Source organism: Megalopta genalis, unplaced genomic scaffold, assembly GCF_051020955.1.
Source record: "Megalopta genalis isolate 19385.01 unplaced genomic scaffold, iyMegGena1_principal scaffold0101, whole genome shotgun sequence".
NCBI classification, from domain to species: Eukaryota; Metazoa; Arthropoda; class Insecta; order Hymenoptera; family Halictidae; genus Megalopta; species Megalopta genalis.
In genome coordinates this window covers 10,752-21,661 of record NW_027476170.1, presented here as the reverse complement: position 1 = coordinate 21,661, position 10,910 = coordinate 10,752, and the positions used below count along the sequence as shown (strand labels likewise).

The 10,910-nt window shown below is 39.4% G+C and overlaps 2 long non-coding RNA genes across 2 annotated transcripts; one reads left to right on the top strand and one right to left on the bottom strand.

The window, feature by feature from the left end:
* Positions 1 to 778: 778 nt before the first annotated feature.
* On the bottom strand, positions 779 to 8,091 carry LOC143262250 (uncharacterized). The gene is made up of 2 exons (XR_013036146.1): positions 5,516 to 8,091; positions 779 to 3,751 (listed from the first exon to the last, which is right to left on the bottom strand). It is a non-coding gene; the product is annotated as an uncharacterized LOC143262250 (long non-coding RNA).
* Positions 8,092 to 8,251: 160 nt separating this feature from the next.
* LOC143262249 (uncharacterized) lies at positions 8,252 to 10,543 on the top strand. Its single transcript, XR_013036145.1, has 3 exons — positions 8,252 to 8,873; positions 9,104 to 9,219; positions 9,703 to 10,543. It is a non-coding gene; the product is annotated as an uncharacterized LOC143262249 (long non-coding RNA).
* The last annotated feature ends 367 nt before the right edge of the window (positions 10,544 to 10,910 follow it).

The following is a 10,910-nucleotide window of genomic DNA, read 5'->3' as shown; positions in this document are numbered from 1 at the left end:
CACGACGCCTCCGGCCATGAAGAAAGGTAATGAGTGGCGTCCGTGCGGCGATTATCGTGCGTTAAACGCGAGGACAATCCCGGATAGGTACCCTATGCCACGTATCGAGGACATCGCATGGTGTCTATCCGGTAAGACAATTTCCTCACCATAGACTTGGTGCGTGCGTACAATCAGATAACAGTGAATCCGGGCGATATACCTTATTGAATTATATTTAGTTATGGAAATAAATTTAATAATTTTAACTAGTTTTTCAGTAGTTAATTAAGGAAGGTATAAAATATATTCTCATTTATGAGATGTCTGCGTTAACTGACACGATTCAACTTGGTAAAAACAATAACGATTAGAAAAGACAAAATACAAAACCATATGTCTTCTTGATTAAATCATATCAGGTGGTAAATAAAAAACTATTCGTTTCATTGATTTTTGCATTCAACCTATTTGTTGAAATTTAACAAAGCTCTTTCGGACTTCGCAACGCGGCGCAAACGTTCCAGCGGTTCATGGACGAAGCACTGCGCGGAATCGAGTGGTGCTATGTATACATAGATATGGCCAATTTTTAAAGCTGTAGAGCCTATTTTCCTCGCAGCGATAGTCAACATTCCAAGTCTCGGGATTTCGAAGCTTACGTCATTCTCTCTCTCTCTCTCTCTCTCTCTCTCTCTCTCTCCCCCCCTCTCTCTCTCTCTCTCTCTCTCTCTCTCTCTCTCTCTCTGTAGGAAAATAGTAGGAACAAAAAATCATTTGAACTAATAAAGAAGAAATATTCCATTATCTGTCAATTTATTCACCTATATTCAAAATGCGCGAACTTCACTCAAGCAACAATGATATTTTATTTTATTTTTTCGCGACGATGATGATATCCAGCAATTAAGTCTGCAAGGTACGTTACATATTTCATAGATTCGTTCGGCGATACTTGGGACAGCCAAAATCTAAATCAACGCTGCGTATTCCCATTCCGTCTAAAATGTCCTTTTGTATGCAACGACCGGGGCTGTGTAGTCGCGAACAATACTCCGAATAATTTCACTGATATCTTCTTGCTGATAATTTTCGCCTCCGAAATTTTTGAATGATATCCCATGCCCGAAATTCATGACGTACTATACAGTCTTCCTGTAATTCGTCGATAAATGATCGAATCACATGTCCAATTTAAATTCTACTAGCTCGTAAACTTCATTACAAACATGTGTAATGATCACGTCTTTACAACAGAATTTGTTATTAACAAAGAAACCATTCATATCCAATATACTGTAACGTACGGAGAATCTTCCCACGAATTTTTAATATTTCTTTCTGAAGGCATATATATACGCCAGGTGGCGCCAGCCAGCCGGGGGTACATTTGTATATCGCGAGTCAAGTACCTCCAAGGGGTACGACGACGAACGTTTCTGGAATCGGATCACATAGGAACACCCCCACTACCATTTTTCCAGAGAAAATCTGGCTATATAAAGGGCCCAAACGCGACCAGAAATCGGGCTAGTTTCGAGTCATTCGTCGACGTGGAAACTCTAGTGAGATCGAGTCTTAATTCTCTTTCGAACAATCTAGTAGGTAATTAGATATGAAATCAGAAGCCCCTGCCGTCTCAGTGCGAAAAGCTGAGAGCGCGATAGCGTCCGCGAACACATACATACATTTGTAAAAACCCAAAACGCGTAATAAATTAGCTTTTACCAGTTTTCTTTGGTTACAAGTTCGATTATTTTCATTTCCTATTTCGAAGCAGTAGTTGGTATAACCCACAAAGAAATATCTTTACTGTTCGAGGTATATCTTTATTTCTCTTTCGTACAAAGTTACGAGGCAGTCTAATACCAATTTCCCCAACCTGCCTGGCCCTCGGTTCGTAACAATACAATCAATTTGAACCATCTTAATAATAATAAAATACTTATTTAGGTGTTTAAAAACATCTTTTAGTACTGTCACCAATAATTAATGATACACCCTTTCCGCTGCACTGTAGCGATTTAATTTATTCCAAGTTTTACAAGTCCTATTTATTAACGCGCACACACATAAGTCTTCGACACATCGCTATGGAGTAAAAACTGTTAAAAAAGATCCTGCGTATCCGTCCAATCCTCTGAAGAAAGATGTCTCGCTTTCTCTCATTAAAAACAATATCATCACGCGCAATGATAAGAACGTTGCCAACGGCTTCGCAGTATAACGCTCATAAGACATTGATTTTGCCAGCCAACGAAACCCGTTGCAACAGATGAATCCGCTAAAGAAAGATGCGATACGTTTCCTTCTCCCTCTTCCTCTCTCTCTCTCTCTCTCTCTCTCTCTCTCTCTCCCTCTCTCTCTCTCGCTCTCTAAAAATCATGTTGCATGAACTTCCAAAATATTATATTTTAATAAATGTCGAAAGCACGCCGATAAGGTTATGTCAAGGTTATTATTTCTTCCAGTAATGTTTCGGCTGCAAAGCCGCAAATATCGAGCGCAACGACTTCCCCCACCTCTTGTTCAGAAACACTACCGAATGAACGAAACTTCCCCCCTTGCCCCGCATGTAAATTTCCCCTCGCCAATGAGTTAGAACCTGTTCACATACTCTACGTTGATCTTACGAGCGGGTTCCACCATCCAGATAGTGCAAAAACCGCTTTTTCGACACCATACGATCACTAAAAAATTAATGAAAATTAATGAATTCGATATTATCCGAGCTACGGGGTACGGAACTCTTTGTCTATCTAGATGATATTGTCATCTATTTCCGCAGCCTTCCCGATCATGCGGTAAAATTCCGTAAACTTGCCGAGGATCTAAGAGTCACAAATTTAAAATTACAACCAACGAAATGTGAGTTCCTTCACCGCAAGGTTGCGTACCGAGGTCATATAATAGGTGAGGACGGAGTAAAGCTCTGTTCCTACAAGATATGTGCCGTAAATGTTCGGGAATTTTTAGGATTCGCAGGCTATTGTCGTAGCTTCGTTAATAATTTCTCACAAATTTCGAAACCACTTACAATTCTCTTGAAAAAAAAAATAAATTCAATTGGGGCCCACAACAAGAGAGATCTAGCATTTAACACACTTAGAGAAATTTTAACTACACAACCGCTTCTACAATATCCGGATTTCAATAAAGAATTCAATGTTACTATAGACGCGTCGTGTTTCGCAATGGGCGAAGTTTTGAGTCAGGACGAGACGGGAAAAGATAAATCTATCTATCCATCCAGACTCTTGCAAGGGGCCGAATTGAATTACTCAACCATAGGAAAAGTGTGTCTAGCCATCATATAGTATAGCCATCAAGTTCAAGCCCATTAGAGATCACCAACATCTTGTTTGGGTAAATTCCATTAAGGATCTATTACATTGATGGTTCAAACTCGCGGAATATGAGTATTCAATGATTTATAAAACAGAGGAAAATAATTCGAATGCTGACACGCTTAGCAGGAATCTCGTACCTCTGCATCCTCTCTCCGCTGATTTCCACGACTCAGCCATGTTTGAGCCGATACGTAAAGATCCCAACAGCCATCTTGACGCGCAATCAAACCACATCCATCGACCAATGAAAGAGGCGTAATCCTTTTCATCGTAAGACCCGCCATCTTCTACCTCTTCGCCAGTACTATTTCCGACTCCACCTATCCAGTACCATTCCTTACCGGATGTAGGACCACCCATAATAATGGAGGCTACCCTCCCTTCAGAGTCTATCTCTTCGGACGAACAATTAAATTCGGCCCCTAGAACAGGTCACCCGCGGCACACATAAAGACATTTATTCAAACTACAGTGACTTGCATTAATATTCGGACACCATATTATTAGAAAAATTATTGCTCCTTTTTAGTGTTTATGATAGTATTATTGAATCAATTGTGTTCTCATATAATAAAGCACTTCTTAAAGTAAGTAGAAACATAAATTTTGTTTATTTATTGCGCATGTTCTTTTGTATAATAAGCGATAAACAAGATTGTGACAAAATTTAACGTCGCAAAAATATTCGGACACAACGTCTTAGATGCCAGAGTAAAATACTGTACTACGTTGACGACGCCGCTAACACACATTGTTTATAAACAAATTTTATAAACAAATAAAAATTCGTTGCGAGAACTCGGTACCACAGAAATTATTGGTGATATCAGACGCCTTACTTGTGAAAATGGGACGAGAAGGAAGAAATACGTCTTTTGAAATCCGAAATTACAAAGAAAAGGGAAAATCATACAGAGATATAGCCAAACTATTAAATATAAGCAAGAATAGTGTGGCAGATATTACAGGTCGGTACATTTGTAAAGATTGAATTGATTTAATCCCTCAAAAAGGTCGTCCAAAATTATTAAACTCTCGCGACCAACGCAAGATAATAAGAAAAATAAAGAAAAATTCTGGACAAAGTGCTACAAAATTAACAAAGGAGTTGTTTGTAGAATCTGGGAAGAAGGTACACCCGGACACAGTGCGACGGGTATTAAAAACTTATGATTACAACGAAAAAGTTCCTCGTAGAAAGCTACACGTAAATGAAGCAAATCGCAAGAAAAAATTGAGCTTTGCAAAAGAATATGTGTACAAAGACAACTGGCGGTGGAATGATGTAATATTTACGGAAGAAAGCAAATTTAATCTTTACGGATCCGACAGTCAAAAAATGGTGTAGCGTAAAATAAATACAGAATTAAACATTTCAAATACAAGACCGACAGTGAAACACGGTGATAGAAGTGTGTAATATAGTGTGGGGTTATATCTCGTCTGTAGGTGTAGATGAACTAGTTTTTATCGATGGTATTATGGACAAAATGAAGTATTTCGACATTTAAAAAAAAAATTTAATTGCAAATGCTCTAAGTATGGGTATACGTACAATTTTAAGTTTTATCAGGACAATGATCCCAAACACAAGGCCAGAATTATACAGGAATATTTATTATACAATTGTCCAAAAGTACTGCATTCTCCTCCTCAATATATAATTGTGTGTGTGTGAATTATATTTTAATTTAAATCCGATTGAAAATTTATGAGATCAATTAGACCGCAAAATTCGTACAACACCTACAAGGACAACAACAGAGATAAAACAACGTTTGTTAGACGCGAATAGAAACGGATCTCGCCGGATTAACAAGCCCAAGCGATTACATGAAGTAATAAAACAAAACAAAACCCAACCGACAAAATATATTAATATTATGATAACACACATGATTAAAAAGATCTTCATTTTATATAAAATTAATGCAATTCATTTTAATGCATTTCATTTTTGCGACGCTAAATTTTGTCTCAATCTTGTTTATCGCTTATTATACAAAAGAACATGTGCAATAAATAAACAACATTTATGTTTCTACTTACTTTAAGAAGTGCTTTGTTACATGAGAAAACAATTGATTCAATAATACTATCGTAAACAGTAAAAAGGAGCAATAATTTTCCTGATAATATCGTATCCGAATATTAATGCAAGTAGTTTTTAACTTGCTGATGCTCACGTATTCGCCAAGCTTGAATATACCAGGACCAACGATCTCAACGAGAAGAATGTTGTTCTTCAACGTACGATTGAATCGTTCAGCTTTGAATCGGAAGCTTTCATAATGCCGAACGTGGAATAAATCTTTATTGTAGAATTCGTTCTACCATCCTTTTTAAACGTCTATGCCAAAGCTTTGCACATATCATTGGCACTTTTACTTTTGAGAGGAACCACTCAAGCATGTTTACTAAATGTATCGATTATCGTAAGAATATATCGGCGTCCTCAATTATCTCCCGTGTATGACTGAACTTAGACGATATCGGCTTGCCAGAGATCGTCGAGTCCTTGCACGATCCCTCATCTATGCGGGAAAAACTATCTCCCTGGGGCATGCAGTTCGTTCACGAAGTTCACTTTCTCGCCGCACATTATTATCACCTTGTCAGTTTGTAGCCATATGAAAGTGCTGTCATTACTATGTCCTCTCTTAGCGCTATAATATTATCTATTTTAATCATGATTTCAGATTTCCACTATGCATGAGCTTGTTCTGCATTTTTCGCCAGCTTTTCGATAGCCGTTATTTTGATTAAAATTTCAGACTTTCACTTTGCACTAGTCTGTTCCACATCTTTTATCAACTTTCCGTTAGGAGCTATTTTTCTACGAAGCTCATCGCAGCCTTTGTTTGAAACACCGTCACTGAACAATTAAATGGCTGCGACATCGTTTGCTGTAGGAATCGCAACATAACCGATCTTAGCGGACAATGCTTTCGACTCAGACTTGCTCGATTGATTAATCCAGTTTTTCTTCATTTCTATAATTGACTCGAATCGTTCTTGTTGTTGTTCAATCTGCTGTATTTTCTGATATATGTCGCCGAGTCTCAACTCTATATTTTGAAATTTCACATCACAATTTTCGTCTGTGGATATGATTTGATTGGTTTCACAGCAATTCCAACGAATACTCATTTCATCGAACTATTTTGTAAAACCAATTGACATTGCATTCGGTATTAACCTAACTAATATTCGTGTAATTTAATTTATAGTCAATCCAGCTTCGCGAACTTCTTCGATTACGGACATTACATATTTCGCTGTCGCGGCCGGTGTGTCCTCTAATGTTTTTGTACTTGCAGCCCCTTTTTCCCATTATCTGATTCCCACGTCGATGCGCATGCATAGTAATGAGAATATTTTTGTAAATTTTCTTATCAATCTCAGTATACAACTCCTCGTCGGGTATACTTCTAAATATCATTTCGTAGAGACCTATAGTTCCATTATACATAATTTTATTAACGATAATATCATCGTCGCTTTCCACGTTGAACGTAGCGTTTCCAAGTATCAGCATATTATTATGAAAATGCACTCCGTAAACTGCGTAAGTATTCGCTCGCTAAAGGTCCAAGATTTCCGAATACATGTTGATATTTGTTGTGCCGGAAGTATTGTGGCCAACGGTTCGTTCGCCTTACCGCTATCATCATTATGATTACGTCATCATTACCTTCCTTTTCTTTTTCAAACGTAGCCCTGGCGATAAAGCTACTTCGTCGTGCTTTCTCTTTTTCTTGTTCATTTTCTCTGTACTTTCTTTATAGAGAACGGTGTTTGCATATCCAGCGGTGGATCTGGGATCGGCGTATTGTCGTTCGCTTCTGAAGCGGTATTTTGAACCAATTGTTTCAATAAATCCAGGATCGTCTGTACGTTCGTCACGGTATCCATTTTCTTACATTTCAGTGCTAAATATTTTTTATGTATAGTTTCGCTGGCTATTTCTTTGACGATCGTAGTTGCTGTCTTTCATCCGACGACGGCAGCAGTGACATATTGATTGAACTCCAACAATTCTTACCAAACAAGCGTGTCGGTTATAGTACGACAATCTTGATGAATGTGTCACAGATTCGTAACGTCTTGATTGAATAGAATTAACAGATTGGCATTGTCACGAATTAAGTGCTTAGGTAATCTAGAATCAATTGAAGTGTGTATGTCTGCCCATCGCAAAATTTTCTCTCATGATATCGTGATCGTCGCAAACATCGTCGTCGAAGATGAATACCGAATCTGGTCGAGCATCTGTCGCAGAAATTGTCCACATTTTCTCTCACAGATGAGAACAGTTTGCTCAAGTATTGGTTTTTCGGCTGACGTAACGATTTCGAGTACTCATACACATTTGCCAATCGCACTCCATTCGGACTCTTCAGCAAATTAATTATTACGTTCGTTTTACCACATCCTGGTGGACTGCTTATCACGCATCATACAGTACCTGGTAGCAATGACCTCTATTTCTAAATCATCTCGTCATGGTCATTGAACGTGCGACACGTCGAAACCTGGATATTCATGGATTGCCGTACACAACGCATGCTCTCTCTCTCTCTCCCTCTCTCTTCCCCTTCCTACCCTCCCCCGCCATCCCGCCATCACGCCCACGCTCGCATACTCTTCCAACGCAAGAGTGTCACACACGTTCACGTTATCTGGAAGAAGTAGCGTGTTATCGTCAAAGTACTGCCCACTTATAGATCTGAATAATGTCGAATACGAATTGGAACCGCTCAATTTGCAAACTTATCACACGATACCGAATATCAGTTCGAATATCGAGAACAATAAATTCTATCTCCGCGAGAAAGACGAGGAGATACGCATTCCTGACGGTTCGTACAAACAGGAGGCGATCAATGCCTACTTGCTGCGCGAGACATGCGCGTTGTATTCTCCTTCCAAAAGTAGGGATAAATTACGCGATGTGGAATATCCGATGGTTTTACGAGCAAACAACAATACTATGAAAAACAATATTATAGACGCGTATAATGTGAGTTCCATCCTAGGATTTTCTACGGATCGCGTTTTATCACCGAACACGTGGCATACATCGGATACGTCTGTGAATATCATTAATGCGAATATTATTCGAATAGAGTGTAACGTAATCAATGGTTCGTGTGGTAACAGCAAACTGGTTAACACGATACACGAATTCTCGTCTAAGGCGCTGTCAGGATATAAAATATCGGAAACGCTAGCACGTGTCATTTGCTTTCCGAGCGTTACACGGTCGATAGATGATTTATCGATTCGCATCGTGAATCAATTTGGGCGTTTAATTGATTTTCAAGAGGAAGGAATGACGGCACAGATACACGTGCGATAAATCATCTTACAACTTGCCAACGTACTGACCGTTTATTGTCATCGATTGCTTTCAACAAAACGAAGCGCTAAAAAATGCCATGGTCAACGTGCAGATCGAATTCCCGGACGTCTTGCTTTCGACGACCGAGTACTACGATGATGCATAATTGCATCGTGGAATTCAATCCTTTAACGAACATTGTAAGAAAAATTATTTAATTATAAAAACATGTTCTTTTTATTGTGAAAACTAATATGTATCAAAGTATACTTTCTTAAATAAAAAAATATTTCTCACCCGGCAATTATTAACCGAGTACCTAATTAAGAGAAATTAGCTCAACCGCTATAATCTTGCCTGCTCGTAAAACCGAACTGATAATACAAGCAGCTTGCCACCGAGACCGTTAATAAAGTAAAAATTATTTCAGCCTCTAGGATATCGAGTTTTACTTCAAGCCTAATGATAAAAACGTTGCCACGGCTTCGCACGGGTAATCCGTAAAAAATCCGTTGCAATGAATGCTGTGTATCATGCTAGAAAAAGGTCTGTAATAAGTCTCTCTCTCTCTCTCTCTCTCTCTCTCTCTCTCTCTGTCTCTCTCTCTCTCTCTGTCTCTCTCTCTCTCTCTCTCTCTCTCTCTCTCTCTCTCTCTCTCTCTCTCTCTCTCTCTCTCATGAAAAGAACATTTCCCTCACGCCCAATGATAAGAAAAAATTTTAACACTTATATTAGTAAATATCTACATAATATCTTCGAATTCATTTTTCGAATATAAATATATAAATCAGATAAATCGATGTAAATAAAAAAATATTTCTCCCTGCTACTTCGGTATTTTTTTCATAAGTTTGTATTTATTTTTCAACCCTCGTTCGATTCTTCTACTGATCTAGCCCAGTCGTCCGATCCGTCTCTTCCTATTCTTTGGATAAATATAGCGATTACTTCAGTCTCGTCCGTTTACAAATATTTCTACATTTCTTTCACGATAATGTGCGACTGATCACTTCTTCTCTTGCCCCGCAGACCGCTATTATGGAAACCGTTAAAAATGGATGCTATGCACCCCTGTACAAGTCTCTGAAGAATGATGTCTCTCTCATTTTTATGAAAAAATTTATGACATCGCACGAAAGATTACGGTAATATCGACTTCGTTTTGACTGGTAATTGATATTGGGACGTAAGTAATAAAATTGGAGATTCGACCAATTTTCAACAGTAATGAATCTGAATCCGAGTATAAAGGCTCGTTGCCGCTAGCTCTGCCGATCGAACGAGCCGATCTTTGTAAAATACGCGTCTCCACTGCGTCGACACAGACCGATTGGACAGGGGAGTAAGCAAATATAAAATAGTTTGAAGCGTTTCGTATCTCTTCAGTGTCATTTAAGAAGGGTACAGTTCCACTTGAAAAGCCGAACGCTATACTGATTTGTTTTCCATCCGATGTCGGTAAAAGATCAAAGGAAATCGTGCCAAGCGATGTCAAGTCATCGGCACGAGGAACAGTTTTAGTCCTAAAGCAAGAATCTGAGACAAGATTAATAGGTCCTAAAATTCTCTCCAAAAATACTGCTCGCTCATATGATGATCAATTGATAAAACTAATACATTTTCATTTAAAAAAGGTTAAGAACACTGTGTATCTTCATGATAATATTGGTTAATATTTTATAATATTTTCAAAGTGAAGTTGCAGGTGTCCAGAAGTAGTACTGATGTAACATTCTTCCACAAGAAGAAGGTGTGAGGACGACCAATATGATCAGAGTGCTAAGATGTCACCATAACATCCTGTTATTCACCTGCCCCTTCTCTAACACGTATATAAACCCATAGAAATTAAATAAAGAAGCTCAGTACAGTTACTCTTTTTTTTTTTAACGTGGGGGAAATCTGCTGGCCAGACACCCCCGCCCCGCCCGGGTGAGCGGAGCGGGGGTAGTGCGAGAATTGACCCGCTAAAACCCTCACGGCGACCTAGGGACGCTGTGCCTGTCGCTGGCGGATTACGGGGGAGCCACGGGAACTCTTGTAGAACACTACCGCGGCTCCCCCTCGCCTGGCCGGCCGCCAGGATGGAAAAGCGGTGGCCGGCCGCGTCTCGGGGGGAGATCAATCCTCCCCCCTTGAATCTTCTTGATTCGGCGGTGCGAGGGGCCGCATCCTGCACCGCCGCGTCACGGCGGCCGCACAAAGATGTTCCCAGGGCCACCGCCCTGGGCACGGCG